Genomic DNA, 21,017 nt, shown 5'->3' with positions numbered 1-21,017 from the left:
GAACCTTTAGTCATTACGGTACCCGGTATTATCAAAATAATTGACTCTTTAAAGCTCACGTCCTCAGCAGGCTTTGACAGTATTGGTGCTAAACTACTAAAAGGCACTAAAGAGACTTCCGCCATCTACCTATCAGTCATCTTTTCACAATCCGTCAGCACAGGTCAGGTACCATTATACTGAAAACTCTTGTGATTGTCTTCGTGTCCCGTGTCTCTCAGTTATTCGTTCCTTCATCACCATTAGACTGGCGATTATGCAAAGTCATCCCCGTTCACAAGAAAGGAAATAAGTGCTCCCAGATAACTATCGACCTATTTCACTTACAAGTGCGCCATGCAAGATCTTAGAACACATAATCTACTCTCACATCATCAATCACTTAGACAGCCTAAACATAATTTATCAGCACCAACATGGTTTCCGTAAGGGTCATTCATGCGAACCACAACTTACGCAGTTTGTACATGATAACTTTGACAAAGGCTATCAGGCTGACGCTATCTTTTCAGATTTTTCTCGCGCCTTCGACCGTGTTCCTCACGATCGGCTGCTACTAAAACTCCAATACATGTCCATTGACCCGTCCATCCTAACCTGGATCTCCAAATTTCTCACTACGCGCTCACAGTCAGTCGCAGATAATAACCACACTTCCGGATTCGTCAACGTTGCGTCAGGCATTCCGCAAGGCACTGTTCGTGGTCCACTACTCTTTATGATCTACATTAACGACCTCCCGTCTCACATCACTTCAAATATAAGGTTGTTTGCTGACGATTGTGTAGTTTATAGGCGCATAACCACTACTAATGACCTCACTAACCTCCAACAAGATCTTTTAATAATACATCAGTGGTGTAAGAAATGGCTTATGCCACTAAACATAGATAAATGCTGTCACGTCCCATTTTGCAGGAACAAACCGAAATTTCCTCATACGTACCGATTCGACACCGCTATTATCCCCTCTAATACATCTTACAAATACTTAGGCGTCACTTTACAATCTAATCTGTCGTGGAATCTGCATATCGCTAACATTACTGCCAAGGCTACTCGTGCTTTAGGATACCTGCGACGTAACCTCCATTTAGCTTCAGTTGACATCAAGCGCCTTTCCTATCTAACCCTTGTCCGTCCCCAGCTGGAATATGCTTCCGTCGTTTGGGATCCTCAACCCCTGTTTTTACCTGAGGAGAGTGAGAAGATTCAAAACAGGGCTGCACGATTCATTACAAATAACTATCACCGTGGCACTAGCATCTCTGGACTAAAACAATCCCTTGACCTTCCACCACTTCGTCGAAGGGCCACAGCCAGCCTCTGTCTTTTCCACAAGATTCTCCTCTCGCTGTACGACCAGACATTGTCCCAGCTAATTTCATCTCTTCTCGCATTGATCATCAATACAAAGTGACACGTTTCGCCTGTAAAACATCAAGGTTCACCGGCTCATTCTTCCCGCGCACCTCAGTTGCTTGGAATAACCTCTCACACGACACAGTGTCCCTCGTTTCACCCACTCGCTTCCACGACGCTCTAGATCAGGCCATCTGATAATCATTCGAAACAGGGTTTTGCTCTTCCACCTTCTCGACCAACCTTGTTAATTGTTGAATTGTCAGTTAATCCACGACTACTAAAGTGATTATGCCGTATTTATGTCACCATGTATTTGTTATAACATGTATTCTTCTTTCAATGTTTTATTATCGTTGTATTCCTGCCTCACCTACTCACCCATGTAATGCCCTTTTAGGGCCTTTGGGTTATGAATAAATGAAATGAAAAATAATCTGACTCAATGCAATACTGGTCGTGGATTTGCTATGTAAAACTCGGGTTGTAGAAAAAAAATAACTAAACAGAAAGGGAGCAGACAGAGAGAAAGAACTTATTTGAAAATCAACGATGGCCATCTTGAAAAACTCACTCCGGTGCGGGCGACTGCGCATCGTTGGGCACGACGGTTGCAGAGGCAGGTGGTAAGCAAGTTGCAAGACGTCAGACCAGATGGCCCCACCGTCATGTCGATATGCGTGTAAGAGAGAGAGAGAGAATAACAAAGTACTAGCGGCAGGTAAAAATAGCAACACTGCTAAACAAGTCTAAATGCTGCTCATTGGGAGGGAAAAGGCTTAAGATGAGCGCTGAGCTAGGTATCAGGGTGCTTAGGCCTAACCGCAGTGTTTGGCCTCATGTCGGTTTACGTGGAACACACAAAGGTACTAGCTGCGGGTAAAAATGCAACAAGACATCGCTAATCAAGTACAAACATGTGGCAGTGTATAAATGGTCATGTGGGGGAAAAGGCTTAAGACGTGCAAAGCGCTAGGTAGAAGTGACTCAAGACCAGACACATGGGCGAAAAGGCCTAAACGCTACGGCAAATCAATCACCTTTTCCCCCAACAGCGGAGCGACCGACCGCACGTCTTCTCCCCACGAGAGCCAGAGCTGGACTGACGTAAGCGCCACTCTACGGGTGCTACGCATGCGCGCGCGCTCCTAGCGTCCTCTACGCCGACGCGCACTCCTACCGCCACCTGCGACGACCGCCAGTGAGAAGTAACACGACCGTACCCGCGAATGTCCAAGTGAGAAGTGAATCCTTGCGCCTCCTGCAGGCTTTGCTCATTGGTCGTGACGTCGGCGTATTGTCTCAGCGCTACACTGTTTTTTTCCACTAATGCTCAACTGGACAAGGTCCATCTGCAACATTAGAGTAGCGGCATGATGTCATCACCCAAGCATGCACCTGCGTGGCTCAAGGACGCGTACGCTCTAGACAAGGGACCTGTTATTTATTGAATAACTATCCCAGGATTATTTCTTTATTCTGCTATAACGATTGCATAGAAAACCTAGTGCAGAAGAGCACCATGCATGAAAACTGATCATAGCAAGCATTCTTATCCCAATGACTTAGTAAGTGCGACTCGCAAAAGAACAAAATATCCTAACACGAACAATAACTAATAACAAGGACTAGGTACACAACAAATCAGCCCACCACAACAGCAGTCACGGGGAGCGCAGAACAATGTGTCCGTTCCATCCGAGAGTCAGGCAGAGAACTGAATCGTAATGCTTTTTTCTCCTGTATAAAGTCATGCATCTGCACACCCCTAGCGGTTACTTTCTCAACTAATTTCATGACAAAATTATTAAGAATCACGCCAGCGCTACTCTTGTTCTCAAGGCAGAAGAAGATAGAAAATGGCGGGGATGCCTGGACAACAGCAACCAGCGCCCGACATGCACGGGGATGAAAGCCGCAAACAAAGCGGAGACAAAGTTATCACAAGCGAAAGCATTAGTTACACAACAAATCAGCGCATCACAACGGCATTCACAGGAGCGCAGAATAATACGTCCATTCCATCCGAGAGCCAGGCACAGAACTGAATTGTAATACTTTTTACTCCTCTATAAAGTCATGCATCTGTCCCTCTTGCGGTTACTTTCTGAACTAATTTAATCGCAAAATTATTAAGAATTGTTCTAGCACTATTCCCATTCAGGGCAGCACTAGCGTCATCGTCAAGACAAGAATGATCAACAAGAATCTTTCTCATCCAAAAAAGAAAAAAAATACAAAGCGTCAACAGAGGAAAGCATGCAGGTCGGGGCATGTCAGGAGCGCTATTATACGAGGAAAAATCGCACGAGCGCTGGGCAACAGAGGAAAGCAAACACTGAAAAACACTTGAACAGAGTGAAAAAGACACTCGCCATCATCGGACACGTACACTGCATACCCTCATTGTAAATCCGCTCGTCACAAAATCCACCATTCACCAGTGACGAACCACATATCTGCACCCCATCAGAGGCAAACGGAACCCCACCGAAGCTACGCTCTTCCACTAACGGCCAACGCAATTGCTAGGAACAGAATTAACGCGTCCACAACCGCCAGTGTCCAAGAGAGAAGTGAATCCTTGCGCCCTCTGCAGGCTTTGCTCATTGGTCATGACGTCATCCTATTTTCTCAGGGCTACACTGTTTTTTTCAACTAATGTCCAACCCATGAAACAACAGAGTCGCGGTATGACCCAGGCATTAAGCTGCGTGGCTCAAGGACGCGTGCGCTCTAGACAGGGGACCTGTTATTTATTGAATCACTATCCCACAATTATTTCCTTTATTCTACTATAACGATTGCATAGGAAACAGAAAAAGTATTGCAGACAAACACCACACATGAGAGGTGATGGTAGGAATTAAGCATTTAATTCCCAAAGTCTTACTAAATGATACTCGCAAAAGAACAAAATATCCTAACAAGTAACACCATCAATGGCTACATACAACGAGCTAATCGAGACATGCCCGTCCCATCCGAGAGCAAGGGAGATAACTGGATAATGACGCTTTGTTCCTCCTGGATAAAGCCATGCACCTATCCTCCTTGCGGCTACTCTCTGAACTAATTGAATTGCAAAAATATTAAGAATCATTCTAGCACTCCCATTCAGGGCAGCACTATCGTCAAGACAAGAACGTTTCTTTAAAAAAAAAACTACATGTAGAAGGAAAGCATGACTGAACAGGTCTGGGCGTGTCAGGATGAGAACTGTCACGTCAGGAAGCATGTTTGTCAGACAACTGCATGACGTCATCACATCCTGTCTAAAGAAGGCAGCGGCAAAGAAAAACACTACTATTAACGATGAAAGATTACTACTATTATTACTATTATTACTATTATTTATTGAATCGCAGGATTATTTCTTTTTTCCTACTCTTAATGATATTCATTCTTACATTAAAATTAAAAAAAAGTCTCGTGCATGAAGGCTGATCTTAGCGATTTTCACTGTAAAGGTGTATCATGGTCATTAGAATCACAACAGCAGTAAACTACCACTGCTCTTTGAAATAATAATTGTGACCCTGGAACACCCAACATCATCACTGGGCTTATGTAATACATGGCGGTCAACCTTTTCTATGCTCATACATTCGTTGTCTGAGGCTACACCTGCGAGCAAAAAGGCGCGAAAGCCTGGGGGCAAAGTTCCATTCGCGCTCGACGGAGGACTAGACAGAACGCCGTTACGGGAACATGATTGCATTCCTACTATATTAGTGATTATTGCATTGCAGTTTAGAAAGATTATCACAAAACTTCGTACTACGCTCAACTATAATTTAGGAGCCTTAAAATTCTACTTTCTATGGAAACAATAATTGCGCTATTACTTGGATTATTATCAATCAAGCGTTCCAAGTTTTTCTCTCTTCCCATTTCAGTCTTGTCATGCAGTGAAGCAGACTCACATCCAAAATAATTAACACTCAGGTGCCGTGGTTCATAGGAATTTCTACCCTGTGCTCAGATGCAAGCGCTTCTGCACAAATACCTATAACTGCAAACAGCTTACTTCTTCAACATACCGAGCTCCTAACAACATCTGACAAACAAGCAGAGAAACCAACTTGTCATGAATTCAGCTTTACCATGCGACTTTCTTCTGCGCAAAGCCGTGATTTGAGGAAAGAGCAGCGAAAAATTGCACGCGCTTGGTGCTGGAATTGCTATGACTTCAAAAACCGATGCATACGCTAATAAACTGACAAAAAGACACACATTTCTGCCACCAGATAATTCTTGCATATTGCTACATACACAGCCGCATTGCCCTTGCGTAAAGAAAGCACAGGACAGGGATACACAAATTTCCTTAAGTGAGAGAAAAGGCTTAAGTCGAACCCCTCAGGAATACTCCGAGAATCACCGCTTATCGCTACGAAACTCAACGGCTAGCACAACATGACAGCAACAAGATACTAGCGGCGGGTAAAACTGCAACAAGAAAGACACTGCTAAACAAGTCCAGACATGCCATGATGACGTCACAAATCAGGAAAAAAGCACACACACACACACACTGCACGCACTTGTGCGCCAATACCTGTAACTGCAAGAAACCGTAGCGCGCGCTAATTAACTGAGAAAAAGACACTCACTTCTGCTATGAGAAAATTATTGCATAATGCAATACACACAGCTGCGTTGTCCCTGCGTAAAGAGAGCGCAGGCCAAGCGTATACACAAATTTCCTTAAGCGATCAGGGAAAATGACTTCTACTCGGACAGCATAATACGGTAAAGTCAGAATGTTTGCCAAGAAAACTAAGCTTGAACACAGCTACGAGCGTGACAGACACATAATAACGAACAAACAAAGCACTCCTATGCACTTCTACTGATAGAATTGGAGCTAGAGGCTTGAACCACACGGTAAGAACAAAGCACACCGCTTCCGGAAGGAATATCAAATGTAGCGCAACAGGATCCGCGTGCAGAACTCATAAAATATCCCGCCCAAAACAAGGACTTCACCAGGGTCGCGTGGTAATTCCATTAATCCATCCGTGGTAATTCCAGTATGCTTATGTACACATGTCGACTGGTTTGGTTAGACATGATGAGAGCTGCAAGCGTGTAGCGAATGATGTTCACATTTACCCGTTCCACTCTATAGCATTCTTGCAAAATATGTGGCTGCAAAATAAAAGGAAAACGAAGTGAACTCACTCCTGTATAATGATTGCTGCGAAGAAGCACAGCGCCGTTTTTTCTTGGATGTATAGCGAACATGCATTCCTTTCTTTTTTTCGTTCGCGCCGGCCGAGCGGCAATATCTTATTACATCCGGAACGAAGAGCTATTGTTTCGCGTTCGCATACATGTGTGTGCCGTGTTTTGACGATGGTAGGATAATTATTGACCTGATGAATAATATGGATTAATGTGGTTGTGAAATAGACTGAGTTTGCGACTTTGTGTCTACCAAAAATGTGAGTGTGTGTATGTGTGTTTGCGTGTGTTTGTGCGCGAGCGCGCACGCTTTTCTGAAGGTGGGACCCCATTTGACAAGTAAGTGCTTTGTGTTTGCCTTTTCGTGTGACACGAGTGATACATTTATGTTCTATTGCGGGAAATAGTGGTTTAAAAAATAATTGTTATCGCGTTTGCATTATACTCTGTTGGATTGGACGAGCGTTTTTAATGGAATTACCACGCGACCCTGGTGAAGTCCTTGTTTTGGGCGGGATATTTTATGAGTTCTGCACGCGGATCCTGTTGCGCTGCATTTGATATGCCTTCCTGAAGCGGCGTGCTTTGTTCTTACCGTGTGGTTCAAGCCTTTAGCTCCAATTCTATCAGTAGAAGCGAATAGGAGTGTTTTGTTTGTTCGTTATTATGTGTCTGTCACGCTCGTAGGTGTGTTCAAGCTTAGTTTTCTTTGCAAAAATTCTGACTTTACCGTATTATGCTGTCCGAGTAGAAGTCATTTTCCTGATCGCTTAAGGGAATTTGTGTATACGCTTGGCCTGCGCTTGCTTTACGCAGGGACAACGCAGCTGTGTGTATTGCATTATGCAATAATTTTCTGATAGCAGAAGTGAGTGTCTTTTTCTCAGTTGATTAGCGTGCGCTACGGTTTCTTGCAGTTACAGCTATTGGAGCAGAAGTGCGTGCAGTGTGTGTGTGTGTGCTTTTTCCTGATTTGTGACATCATCATGGCATGTCTGGACTTGTTTAGCAGTGTCTTTCTTGTTGCAGTTATACCCGCCGCTAGTATCTTGTTGCTGTCATGTTGTGCTAGCCGTTGAGTTTCGTAGCGATAAGCGGTGATTCTCGGAGTATTCCTGAGCGGTTCGACTTAAGCCTTTTCTCTGCTCACTTAAGGAAATTTGTGTATCCTATGTCCTGCGCTTTCTTTACGCAAGGACAATGCGGCTGTGTATGTAGCAATATGCAAGAATTATCTGGTGGCAGAAATGGGTGTCTTTTTGTCAGTTTATTAGCGTATGCTTCGGTTTTTGAAGTCATAGCAATTCCAGCACCAAGCGCGTGCAATTTTTCGCTGCTCTTTCCTCAAATCACTGCTCTTGCGCAGAAGAAAGTCGCACGGTAAAGCTGAATTCATGAGAAGTTGGTTTCTCTGCTTGTTTGTTAGACGTTGTTGGGAGCTCGGGATGTTGAAGAAGTAAGCTGTTTGCAGTTATAGGTATTTGTGCAACAACGCTTGCATCTGAGTACAGGGTAGAAATTCCTATGAAGCACGGCACCCTCAATGTCAATTAATTATTTTGGATGTGAGTCTGCTTCACTGCATGACAAGGCTGAAATGGGAAGAGAGAAAAACTTGGAGTGCTTGATTGATAATAATGCAAGTAATAGCGCAATTATAGTCTCCATAGAAAGTAGAATTTTAAGGCTCCTAAATTATAGTTGAGCGTAGTACGAAGTTTTTGTGATAATCTTTCTAAAGTGCAATGCAATAATCATTAATATAGTAGGAATGCAATCATGTTGCCGTAACGGCGTTCTGTCTAGTCCTCTGTCGAGCGCGAATGGAACTTTGCCCCCAGGCTTTCGCGCCTTTTTGCTCGCAGGTGTAGCCTCAGACAACGAATGTATGAGCATAGAAAAGGTTGAGCGCCATGTATTACATAAGCCTGGTGATGATGTTGAGTGTTCCAGGGTCACAATTATTATTTCAAAGAGCAGTGGTAGTTTACTGCTGTTGTGATTCTAATGACCATGATACGCCTTTACAGTGAAAATCGCTAAGATCAGCGTTCATGCACGATACTTTTTTTTATTTTAATGTAAGAATGAAAATCATTAAGAGTAGGAAAAAAGAAATAATCCTGCGATTCAATAAGTAATAGGAGTGTTTCTCTTTGCCGCTGCCTTCTTCAGACAGGATGTGATGACGTCATGCAGTCTTTCAGGTGTCTGTAGCAATGCATTGATCGTTACTGGAAAAAAGTGTAGCAATAGAAAAATGGTCGATGGCGTGCATTGTCCTGGACGGATTTATGATGAGCACAGTTCTTCGAATAGGAGGAGTGTGTGTGCTTAGAATAGTTGGATGCTGGTTTTCCACTTTATTCAAGTGTTTCTCTGCGCTTTTGTTCCCCTTGTTGTCTGACAAACATGCTTCCTGACGTGACAGTGCTTGCCCTGACATGCCCAGACCTGTTCAGTCATGCTTTCCTTCTACATGTAGTTTTTTTTGTTGTTGTTGTTGTTGTTGTAAGAAACATTCTTGTCTTGACGATAGTGCTGCCCTGAATGGGAGTAGTGCTAGAATGTTTTTGCGATTCAATTAGTTCAGAGAGTAGCCGCAAGGGGGATAGGTGCATGGCTTTATTCAGGAGGAACAAAGCGTCATTATTCAGTTATCCCCCTGGCTCTCGGATGGGACGAACATGTCTCGATTAGCTCATGGTATGTAGCCATTGACGGTGTTACTTGTTAGGATATTTTGTTCTTTTGCGAGTCTCATTTAGTAAGACTTTGGGAATGAAATGCTTAATTCCTACAATCACCTCTCATGTGTGGTGTTCGTCTGCAATACTTTTTCTGTTTCGTATGCAATCGTTATAGTAGAATAAAGGAAATAATTGTGAGATAGTAATTCAATAAATAACAGGTCCCCTGTCTAGAGCGCACGCGTCCTTGAGTCACGCAGCTGCATGCTTGGGTCATACCGCGACTCTGTTGTTTCAGGTGGACCTTGTGCAGAGGAGATGGGTTGGACATTAGTGGAAAAAACAGTGTAGCCCCGAGAAAATAGGATGACGTCATGACCAATGAGCAAAGCCTGCAGAGGGTGCAAGGATTCACTTCACTCTTGGACACTGGCGGGTGTGGACGCATTAATTCTGTTCCTAGCAATTGCGTTGGCCGTTAGTCGAAGAGCGTAGCTTCAGTGGGGTTCCGTTTGCCTCTGATGGGGTGCAGATGTGTGGTTCGTCACGGGTGAATGGTGCATTTTGTGGCGAGCGGATTTACAATGAGGGAATGCAGTGTACGTGTCTGATGATGGCAAGTGTCTTTTTCACTCTGTTCAAGTGTTTTTCTGTCTTTGCTTTCCTCTGTTGCCCAGCGCTCGTGCGATTTTTCCTCGTGTAATAGCGCTCGTGACATGCCCCGACCTGCATACTTTCCTCTGTTCACGCTTTGTATTTTTTTCTTTTTTGGATGAGAAAGATTCTTGTTGATCATTCCTGTCTTGATGATGACGCTAGTGCTGCCCTGAATGGGAATAATGCTAGAACAATTCTTAAGAATTTTGCGATTAAATTAGTTCAGAAAGTAACCGCAAGAGGGACAGATGCATGACTTTATAGAGGAGTAAAAAGCATTACAATTCAGTTCTGTGCCTGGCTCTCGGATGGAATGGACGTATCGTTCTGCGCTCCTGTGACTGCCGTTGTGGTGTGCTGATTTGCTGTGTAACTAATGCTTTCGCTCATGATAACTTTGTCCCCGCTTTGTTTGCAGCTTCCATGCCCGTGCATGTTGCGCTGGTTGCTGTTGTCCAGGCATCCCCGCCATTTTCTATCTTCTTCTGCCTTGGGAACAGGAGTAGCGCTGGCGTGATTCTTAATAATTTTGTCATGAAATTAGTTGAGAAAGTAACCGCTACGGGGATGCAGATGCATGACTTTATAGAGGAGAAAAAGAGCATTACGATTCAGTTCTCTGCCTGACTCTCGGATGGAACGGACAGATTGTTCTGCGCTCCCCGTGACTGCTGTTGTTGGGCTGATTTGTTGTGTACCTAGTCCTTGTTATTAGTTATTGATGGTGTTAGGATATTTTTTTCTTTTGCGAGTCGCACTTACTAAGTCATTGGGATAAGAATGCTTGCTATGATCAGTTTTCATGAATGGTGCTCTTCTGCAGTAGGTTTTCTATAGCAGAATAAAGAAATAATCCTGGGATAGTTATTCAATAAATAACAGGTCCCCTGTCTAGAGCGTACGCGTCCTTGAGCCACGCAGGTGCATGCTTGGGTGATGACGTCATGCCGCGGCTCTAATGTTGCAGATGGACCTTGTCCAGTTGAGCATTAGTGGAAAAAACAGTGTAGCGCTGAGACAATAGGCTGACGTCACGACCAATGAGCAAAGCCTGCAGGAGGCGCAAGGATTCACTTCTCTCTTGGACATTGGCGGGTACGGTCGTGTTACTTCTCACTGGCGGTCGCCGCAGGTGGCGGTAGGAGCGCGCGCATGCGTAGCACCCGTAGGGTGGCGCTTCTCCAGTCCAGCTCTGGGTCTCGTGGGGAGAAGACGTGCGTTCGGTCGCTCCGCTGTTGGTGCGCAGCGTCAGTTGAACCGTGGCTGTCAACGAGAGCGGACACTCCGTCGCCGCGGGGAAAATGTGAGTGATTTGCCGTAGTGGTTAGGCCTTTTCCCCCATGTGTCTGGTCTTGAGTAGCTTCTACCTAGCGCTTTGCACGTCTTAAGCCTTTTCCCCACATGACCAGTTATACACTGCCACATGTTTGTAGTTGATTAGCGGTGTCTTGTTGCATTTTTACCCGCAGCTAGTACATTTTCCGTGTTCCACGTAAACCGACGTGAGGCCATATGCGGTCCAAACACTGCGGTTAGGCCTAAGCACCCTGCTGCCTAGCTCAGCGCTCATCTTAAGCCTTTTCCCTTCCTATGAGCAGTGTTTAGACTTGTTTAGCAGTGTTGCCATTTCTACCTGCCTCTAGTACTTTGTTATTCTCTCTCTCTCTTACACACATATCGACATGACGGTGGGGCCATCTGGTCTGACGTCTTGCAACTTGCTTGCCACCTACCTCTGCAACCGTCGCGCCCAACGATGCCCAGTCGCCCAGTGATTTTTTCAAGATGGCGTCGTTGATTTTCCAATAAATTATTTCTCTCTGTCTGCTCCCTTTCTGTTTAGTTATTTCTTCTACAACCCAAGTTTTACATAGAAAATCCACGCAAGTATTGCATTGAGTCAGATTATACACTATGTAAATAATAATTTTAAGTAAGTAATAAGTAATTTTAAAGTAAAAAGTGCAATACTTGCCGTGGATTTTGTGTAAATCTTGGGTTGTATGATTACTACTGTCGTCTATGTCTTTTGCGATCATGCGGGAACCGAAGACGGGGTCGTATACTACCTGTTTTACAAAGGTGTATCCTGCACGTGTTATCAACATTTTTTTCCTTGCTTTTAAAGACGAACAGACAAAACTTTCGTTATACAGCATGGTCTACCTTTCGTTTTTGCTTACAACTGGTATGTACGCGGATACAAAAACGCCGTAATTTCTATGCTTGCACATGTGCGCCAGCACTTCAAAAGTAGATATGACTCCTTTTTCTTTTTGCATATTCCACGACGAAAATTTAGACGAAAACACGTAAAATGAAATGGTCGTAGCAAATCAGATAAATATATCGTACAAGCTACCCGTGTTGTCGATGAAAAAAAAATAACCTTAGCTATCGAACGCAGTAATTTAGGTAAATTAAAGCTGTAATTTAGGAATTACTAGCGAATGTGGACAGTTGTGATACTGCGCACGATGTTCACCGAAGAAGGTAACGACAGCAATAACGAGGCTCGTGACAATCCGCGTTTTGTGCCTCAAGACAGTCATGATCAAAAGTAAAGCACTTGGATACTCACCACTAGTTCATGCAGTCCGGTAACAGAGCAGTTATTACTGTGATGTATCACCTCACCGTGTGGTCATTTCGGCCTGCATTTGGATCTTTAAATCGCACATGGAACACAAAGTCATGCGTACACACTAGCACGCCATGAAACTCAAGCCGTTGCACCTCACAACAAGGACGGCATGGGCCACTGCAAGCTTCCATTTCCATAGCCTCCGTACAGCAGCAACAGAAACAGCGTGAACAAGCCGCACAAAATCACTCCAGTGTACTTCAACGTCATTTGCCACCTGCGGTCCGGTCCAGCCGGTTGCTCACATCCACGAGTGATGCATCGCTGCACTGAGCATGCGTACTTATCAGACAGCACCGCGAAGTAGCGTGTCATGCATGTCATGTACGGCGTCGTAGCCCGAGAACCTTTTATCAGATAACGCGAGATAAATTCTCAGACGTAACTTGTCATCGCGATAGCATCTGAAAGAAACGGTATCGAAGCCAAAAGCTCACCATGTTTCCTTTTCGCTTTGCTCGAACTACCTGCCAAGCGTGCGCCCCAATTCACTCCAAATCGCGATTTGGGTGGCGAACTTTTGAAATAGGACTTAGGGCAAAGGTCTCTGATGTTTCACGAATGCGAATACGGCTGCACTTTCAATTATCTGCGTCTTATTCTGCCACGTAATCTATATGTGAAATCTCTGTTGTCAAGAGACGCACAGAAGCCCAATGTAACAAAACAAACATTACGTGTAACAAAACAAACCGAGCAGAAATAAAAACTTTACACTCGTACCCAAAATTCTAAGGATTCACGCACCTGCCGTTGTAACGCACGCCAAACAACAATGCAACTCTTTTACGGTTCGTAGGTAGGATTCAAATACATCCTACTACATTTAGAAATATATTATCATTTGAATAGTGCCAAATGTGTATGCCTATGGCTGGTGGGTGGTACTGTGTGTCGCTAGGTTGCGAAGCGTTCTTCTAGACGGCGGGACGACGTTCTGAAGGACTGTACGTCTTGGGCCCAACACACCGCAGATCGCGCAATATTCGTTTGAAAGCGTCTCGAGAAAGTGCAGGCAAAAAAGAAGCAGCCTTGACAGGGATCTAGCACTGGTCACCTTTCGATGAGTGTCATTAATCCTCGGCCACGGAAGCTGGTATATCCTTATGGGATTTCGAACCTCATTGAAAACCGGAGAGAACGACAAACAAATTTTGTACTTATTCCATGGTATGCTGCGTGCTCATACTAGTTCGAACGTCGCGTCATGGCAACGCGGCAGATAACGGCACCAAAAGGAAACGCTTGTAGAACACCCGTTAAAATAATACACAACATACCAAGATAAGCTTCAGTCACAGTGGTTGAGTGCTGACACATAATTATAGACGAGGAAATACACAACCGCGTGATGCAAGCCACACAATTTTGTCCCTTTGTTTCGCCAGGGTCCCACGCTGAGAACACATCCCCAGGACATTTTCGCTGTTCAGCGAGGTATCTCCGCCACAATGGTGCACGTAGGCGCAAGTTTTGTTTCACCCTAGTTATTTTTCTTTTGCACGTATCCCACGTTTACGATATACGACTGTTTTAACTGCAGAAATGTCATTCACATACGCCGATTGTTTACGCCGACGAACGTAAACAACGCGCCGCACGCTAGAGAGACAATTGACGCTTCGCACGTTAAACGGCCCCAGGTGGTCGAAATTATGCATAAGTCCTACTCCTACCCTGCGGTACGTGCAGCAAGTTGCAACATAAATATATTCGCTCACTTGCTAATTGCTAATTACAATGCCGCTCTTAACATCGTACATGTTTTACACGTAACGAAAGAGAAATACTTCCGAAGCAACAGATCCCGTCTAATAATAATTCGCGGCTTTATACGTCGCGAGACATCTGTGATCATGAGAGACGCCACAGAGGTCGAGTCTGCGGATTAATTTTACCCACCCGGGGGGGAAGGGATTTGTTTATTATTATTTATTATTTAACGTGTGCCGAAACCTCGACACATCCATTCAAAGTCACAGCTATAAAACTCCCTGTAGCTCACTTTGTTTTGTGCGCTCGAACTTGTGAATAACAACTATCGAACAACAAGCTTTCTCAAAAGTTTACACGCATGAAACGGGTTTCGAATGTTCACCGATGAAGCTATAAAATGACGCCTAGTGTTGGGATCCGGGTAATCCCGAACCTTGAAATCCCAGGGTCCAGGCTCGTTCTCCCGTCCCGAAACCCGGGATTTCGAGTCGTGAAGAGACTACTGCGGATCTGTTGTTTGTTCTGCGATCGCGACGCAGAAGTGTAGAGCAATAACGAGTTCTTTAATTTCTAGCACTTGGTTGAAATTACCATTTGTTGTCCTTAGCTGCTTGCCGGGAAGACGTCCGCAGTCTGCTGTGTGATTAATCAACATGTACTGTGTTGAAAATTTCTGCCTGTCATGTCACCCAGTTGTCCAGCGCATCATCTGTTTCTTGTATAGCTCGTTGCACCACGCAGAGAGATTTGCTTACAGCCCAATGCAGATGTCGTCTGCACGCCAAGATACTTGTGATGCAAGGTGTGCTCGCGAGACGCGGAGCTGGCAGTACTGCTGCTATGATGAGACTGAAGAGCAGTGGGATAGAATATTGGTTTGTGGAAGGCCCGCGTTCTGATCTTCTGTACTGCCAAAGGCGCATTTTAAACTAACGAAAAGTACAGGGGCGGTTGGTACATTACCCACTGTTGGCGACTTTTACACTAAAAATCTGGGACAATGAACAAAGCAGACAGCACACAACTAGCTGTAACCGAAGAAACTGTAACGGGTTTGTGGTTTACATCGCGATACTGACAGCGTTCTTAGGTGACGATCCATCAGCCCAGTCAAGCAATATAGGAACAACATAACCTGCATTAGACCTCCGCGCTGTTCGTGCGGTCAATGGAAGATTCCAATTATTCCTGTACACTGAGAAACCTCATTTACGCTCGTTTGATGTAAAAATATGAAGAGTTACTTTTGCTCCGTGTTTAGATAGGATAATGGGCTCTGTCCCGGACAAATGACCCGCTTATAACGATAGCATTAAAAATCTATTGCAGATATCAAACTGTCTATTCAAGGAATTTTCCAGTTGTTACTTAAAATAGATAGTAAAAAAGCAATAGGTGTGGACGGAATTCCAAATGCCGTTTTAGTACCATACGCTGAACGGTGCAACGAGTGCCTTTACCAGATATATAAAAACTATCTTTCTACAGGATTGATCCCAAAACACTGAAAAGTGGCCGAACGTATTCCCGTACATAAGACTGGCAGTTTAATAGACCCTCGTAATTATCACTGCTACCAACATGCGGTAAGGTTCTAGAACACATCGTGAATAAACATCTGGTTACATTTCTCGAAGACAACGGTTTCTTCACACCTTTCCAGCATAAGTTTCCGTCTGGACTCTCCACGGTAGCACCGCTAATTAAAACATTCCATGACTTTTAAAGCATTCTAAAAGACCGCGGCCTAACTGACGTGATTTGTTCAAAGCATTTGTTCGGGTGTCGCACGAAAAGTTAGTACTTAAAGTGGGTAACCTAATCGCTATTCCCCTCATTATTAAGTGGTTATCTGACTACCTTTCTGGTAGGTAGCAATTTGTCCAAGTTAACCAGTCACGTTGTAGATGTGCAGCTGTTGTGTCTGCGGTTCGCCAGGGGTCAGTTTTGGGACCACTTCTCTTTTTGATCTTCATTAATGAAACTACTAAAGAAATTCCTGTACAGTATCATATTTTTTCCGATGATTGTATTATTTATACCAACGTTCGCTCTGATAGTGACCAACTTCTGTTAAATGAGTGCCTGTAAAAAATCGTCGATTGGTGTGATTCCTGGCAAATGGTTTTAAACGAGAAAAAAATGTGGGTATTACTAAAAACTAAATTACTTAAAAAAAGGGAAGTTCTTCGTTGCCATTATAATGTCAGCACTCATTGGAATTGGAATTGGAAAAGAAAGAAAATGTCAACACTCATGTTTTGTCAATGGTGGATAGTTACAAGTATTTAGGCGTAACAATTTCAAATGACTTATCTTGGAACTTGCATATAGACAACATTGTCCGAGAGGTTTCCGGTAAATTGTGGTTTTTGAAACGCAACTTAAAACATGCTGCTTGGGAAAGCAAGTTAACAGCTTACAAAACCATCAGAATATCAGGCTAATACTAGAATATGCCAATGTTGTCCCGGATTGAAACAGTACAGAAATCGCCCTGCTTCATATTTAATAGGTATAGGCATCTCAGTTTAGTTAATGACCCTGATGACACAGCAGGTTTAGAAACAATGGAGGGTAGGTACAAAGTAGCAAGACTTAAAACTCTGTATTTGATGATGAATAGGAAAATGAATGTCAACACGGATCGATATATAGCCTTACCCTACAGGCGTTCCACACGCAACACACGCAGTTGTTATATTAAACATTATAGCTGTAGAGTTGATCCGTTTATATTTTCTTTTTTCCCTCGCACAATCATAGGATGGAATAGCCTACCGGACGATGTGGTGTCGGCAGGGACTACCGACCAGTTCGTGTCTAAATTTAAGAAATACCTGGGTTGTTTTGTACAGTATTTATCCATTTTGTACCACTCCTACTTGGGCCTCTATAGGAGCAGGTAGTCTTTGTAAATAAATAAAATATCCTTGAGCTTGATGCAGCAACAGTTGGGTAGGACATAGATACCAGCTAACTTGCTTACTCTTCTTATCATCTGTCGTCTGCGTTCTGTCTACATCTGTACCCACTCCTAGCCACAGTTGCTTCGCGGCGCTAACACGGAATAAAAAAACTCTTCTTACGTTCATCTTGTTCTGTATCGAAAACTACTCCTCCCGCGAGTTTGTTACGCTTTGCTTCTCTGTCCCATATCCGCCTAGTACTGTGTCACTGCGCTCAAACGCATTCAGAAGACTGTCATGCTGTCAGGCTGGTCATGCCGTCTGGGAGAAGGTATCCTTCCTCTAGAAACTAAGCATTTTATTTTCTATGGACCAAGCGTTTAACCGAGACACCCAGCATCGCGGTACACCAGTATGCGGGTATATTGCCACACAGTGATCTTTCATAACATGTCGACTACACAAGCGTAATAAAAACGGACTATAATATGTGGAACACTTGCTGGCCGGACGTGACGCAGGGTAGCAACGTGAATTGTTGAAAGCACGCGGAGGACAAGGGGGAAACTAATATGCACTTGAACGGCTGCTGGACCTGCATGAATGGCTGCTCAATAGCGGATGTACGTGTCGTGACAACAAATCGTAGCCAATGTCGTCGTTTTATTTACCACGACGTAATTTCCGGATGTTTGTGTCATAGCGCCAACACCGATAGAGTAGGGGAGCGACAGAGGCCATTCGTAAGTCAAGCGTGTGGCGCGTGCACTACATAACACCACAAGCAGCAGGCCTGTATTGCCATCGAGCACCGGACGCGAGCGGTAATCCATATAGCTCTGACCTTTCGGTAATAAACATATATCCCCATATTGTTCCGGTTCACGTGACCGACGTGACGGACAAAAATCACGCGCCTCCTTGCGACCACACTTGTTGCACCGTGTGAGTTGAGGTAGATGCTAGAAATAAGTCCCCCAGAAGATGTAATTTGCACACATTAACAAGCAGGCTGGATACAACAGTTTCGAATATTAGGCTCCGTCGATTTCGTGTGTCGACGTGGACTGGAGAAGGAAAGAAGAGGGAAGGTGTAAATTGTGGTTTGTTTCTACCTTATCGTAACCGTCACGGTCAATTCCGAACTATGGCGCCGTTTTGCTCCTTTGATTCGTCACCGACGATCAGGGGTGGGCGTTCGTCCTCACTAGCCTCGCCCTCACCTCAATTTTCTGGGAGAAAAATTTTCCTCACCTCAAAAAGTGTTTGGAAATTTTTCCTCACCTCATCTCACCTCAATTTTTTTAACTTCCCTCAGCTCACCTCTCCTCACCTCGCCTCACCTCAAAAATTTGTTTCGAAATTTTCCTCACCTCACCTCAGCTCAATTTTTTTTGAAATTTGCCTCACATCACCTCACGTCAATCACGTCGAAAAGGAGGGGGAAAGGTCAGCCATGCAGCACGCGGGCTTGCTATTCTTTAAACAAAAAAGAGAAAGAAAGGAAAACATAAATAAGAAATAAAAAAGAAATAACAAAAAGACAAACAAATAAATAAAAATAAGAAAAAATGAAAAGAAACTCGGCACACAGGGAACCCAGGAGGCCCGTATCACGCAGAAAGCGGAGCACCGCTTTTGTATCTAGCTCGCTGCACGGGGTCAAGGGGTGTCGCGAGGGAAACGTCTGTCCGCCCGTCCGTCCGTGCACCCAAGCTCTGAGAGGTGTTGCCAGAGCACGGCTCGATGATGGTGGTGACGCTGACAGTGGAGGAGCTGATGGGAGATGTCGTCTTCTACGACGCAGCAGGGGCAAGTGGGAGATGGGACGCGGCCCATTTTGAACAGGAGTGAACGGGTGAGGGCAACGTAGGGCCTAGACGATGTAGAAGGGACTCCTCCTCGCGGGTACAGCGGCAGCCGTGACAAACTCCAGTGAGGGTTCGATGGACTGCAGGAATGGATGAGGTCGGATATCGTCTACCAGAAACTGGCGGGTGCCGTCGCCGCAGTGACGCCGTATTAGCAGACGACACGCAGACACTGGGAGCGGCAGTAGGGGAACCGGCGTGGCAGCATCAAGCGCGGCGCGTCTCGCAGCCGCGTCAGCAAAGGTGTTTCCGTATAGCCCTGTATACCCGGGTACCCACCGGAGGCAGGTACGGTGGCCGACCGAGGAGTGGGCGTACTCCTGACGTACCAATGGTACGCAGATCACTCACGACGCTCGCGTGGTATGCTGACAGGAGTGCCAAAGACGCCTTGCTGTCTGTGAGGACGACCCACGCATCAGACACAGGTTCAGCGATAAGGGAAAGGGAAACACGAGGTACTCTGAAACAGTCAACTTTTCTGGTCCCCTTCTGGTGCAAACAGCTCCACCTTTCGACGGTAGCGTCGTTCCACATTTCTGCTCCATTCAGAATAGCGTCACGGTGCTGCGTGGAGCGGAGCGCCCCTGAGACAACAAAAATGTGTTCTTTGCCTCAAAAGCAACTTTTCTCTTACTACACTTATTGCCTGGCGCATTATGGCCTGAGTAGCTAGTGCGCCAGAAAAACCCAAATCAAATCCAAAGAAACTACACTTATTGCCTGTGTGCTCGAGAATGCTTGGCACAAGAAGCACGAAAGCTGGAACGTACTTGTAGGCCATTCTTTAGTAGTTTTAACTTCCAAAAGTCCAATAACTTGTGGCGTCCCCCTCGGGGGCAAAATGGCGTTTAAGGCTGGTTTAGAGTCCGACGTAATCTTCACCAATCGCCGCCCGCGTTCCGCGCCGACAGCCAGCGTTCGCTACGTCACGCTTCCTCATGCTACCGCGATCATAGACCGACGCGATTCGGCGCAGCGCAGCGAAAACACCACCGGAGATATTGACATTTGTTGTTGGGAAAGTAGTCGTATCTGTACCCGCGTGCTGGAATCCGACTAAAGACGATCCGTGTGCCATCGTTGGTACTGTTTGGTTTGTACTACCGTAATACTGTTGGTACCCCCAAACATGGACACTGAATTGAATAAGAAAGTTGCACATCTTCCCAGCTGTTCTCCTTCTTTTGCGTGTCTCTCTAGTCCATCCGTCGCTTATTATATAGGCAAATATGTTCTTTTCCAGTTTTGATCAAAAGCTCAATGGGCGACGCCATGTTGGGAAATGCTAGTCCACCGGAGCCTACGGTAAGGACAGCTCGCTGGTCACTGCCACATGTAGAGTATTGCTCTACTCCCCCGACGGCGGCTGACGCAGTCGCGCATTGTCGCTGCGCCGGTGTCGTCGAACGATGAACTTACCGGCGGCGGCTCGCGATGCGCGGCGCCGCGCCGCGTCGATCCCCGCTTCGCCGGACTCTATACCAGCTTTTACCGGTGCCATGCGGCTATGGAGCAAATCGCAACAAGTGCTTCAAATTCAAAACGTAACGCTGGTATGTACGCCGCAGGAAAAGTAGGGTACAATACAGGACGTCCAGGAACAAACGGGGTCACAGTACTGTTGTGGATGGCTTCATGGAATATTATTGCCTGGTGCAACATGTGAAGTACGAACAGAACCAGGGGTGGGTTCTGTGCAATGTTGGCAAAGGCTGGTCACATTTGGATTGTAGTAACAAAAACCTATTATATGGCTGCCATGACTGCACGGAAAATCTCTGATTCCTGCATTATGCAATATCCTATTGTTTGAACTACCCGTTGTCTGTTGCTACGTGCCCCAAAGTTGGGGCACACTGAAACACTCTGCCTCCTGTTGCATATGAAAAGTTTTTGTCCATATCGTCATGAAATATTCGCCTCATTTTTATTCCACAGTATCCAGAGGGATGAACAGTGCATCTAGTGCACTGAA

At 45.1% G+C, this 21,017-nt stretch overlaps 1 protein-coding gene across 2 annotated transcripts in view; it reads left to right on the top strand.

Moving 5' to 3' along the window:
- Nucleotides 1-21,017, top strand: part of LOC135385602 (glycine receptor subunit alphaZ1-like) — a 194,113-nt gene that overhangs the window by 162,845 nt on the left and 10,251 nt on the right. The gene's annotated exons all lie outside the window — the stretch shown is intronic.

Source organism: Ornithodoros turicata, chromosome 2, assembly GCF_037126465.1.
Source record: "Ornithodoros turicata isolate Travis chromosome 2, ASM3712646v1, whole genome shotgun sequence".
In the NCBI taxonomy this organism is placed as follows: Eukaryota; Metazoa; Arthropoda; class Arachnida; order Ixodida; family Argasidae; genus Ornithodoros; species Ornithodoros turicata.
The sequence above is the reverse complement of the archived record's forward strand: the minus strand, read 5'-3'. Positions and strand labels throughout refer to the sequence as shown.